Genomic DNA, 1,251 nt, shown 5'->3' on the forward strand with positions numbered 1-1,251 from the left:
AGGCAGCATGTGTCACTGCTAACATCTCTGACACTTCTGGCATCACCCTGAGTAAAACAGACTTTTGGTCACAGGGCAACAAGGGAATCGCATGCCCAGGTGCCCCGGTTTCCTGCTGGCCAGCGTGTGTGACGGCATGTGCCTGTTGTCTGCCACTGTGCTTGGGGGGTTTTACAGCAGTGTTATGGTGACAGTAGCTGCCTGGCATGGACAGAAGTCCTGAAAGCAAGATTGCCTTCCTGAGCTTTATTACAGAAGTACCTCGTGGCTTTGTAAGAAGATGGAGAGTTCTTTAGCCATAGTTGAGGCCATATCTGCCACAGCATTAGGAATTTGTTTCCATTTAAACGTGAGTGCTTTCACGGCGCCTTCTGACAGCTCAGAGATTATATTTGCACTAACCTATAAAAGGAATCTAGGGGGATCTTCAGTCTTTGAAGTTGTCTTTACGCAATGTTTTACTTACCATTTTACTGCACTGTTCATTATTTCAGCCCCAGTTATCACTCCTACTCTCAATTCCTCCATGAAACTGGGTGTAATAATCCACCAAGAATCTAGTCTGCCTTAAAAAAAATCACATTGTATACCATTAAAATCTTACTGGCGGGGCATGGTGGGACGTACCTTTTATCCCAGCAGTGTGAAGGGAGGGGGAAATCTCTGAGTTTGAGGCCAGTAGGAGTTGCATAGTGAGACACTGTCTTAAAAATAAGTCACACACAAACAAACATACAATGAAAAAAACCATAAAATCTTACTATATTTTATGCACTTAATATCTTACTACACAATTAAAAATATTCTAAGGCATCTTTTCTGGACACTACTTCTGTCTACCCTGTCTCCTTCTGCCCAAATGCAGAGGATTCAGCTGATTGTATTCCATAAAACCCTCTTAATGCTCCGCCTTGCATCAAGCCTGAAAACTGTTTCCTACTTAGTGACCCTGTTCTCTGGGTTGTCCCTACTAAGGGGTGTTCTGGTTGTGTCAATTAAACCTCCCGAAATAGACAGCCTGCAAGGAGGAAGCTTTCAGGTTATGTTTGCTTTCCTTCGTTGCTTTTGACGTATGGCAACAGCATGGTGTTGAGATTGTATGGCATGGTCCTGCTCACTTCGCAGTAATTTGAAGCAAAGATGAGGAGGAAGGGGAAGGCTTCTATTATGTTCTCCCAGATCTCACCACCACTGATGTAACTTCCTTGTACTCAGACTCCCTTCCTTGGGGTTCTATCACCTGCCAATGGT

Source organism: Peromyscus maniculatus, chromosome 14 (assembly GCF_049852395.1).
Source record: "Peromyscus maniculatus bairdii isolate BWxNUB_F1_BW_parent chromosome 14, HU_Pman_BW_mat_3.1, whole genome shotgun sequence".
Taxonomy (NCBI): domain Eukaryota; kingdom Metazoa; phylum Chordata; class Mammalia; order Rodentia; family Cricetidae; genus Peromyscus; species Peromyscus maniculatus.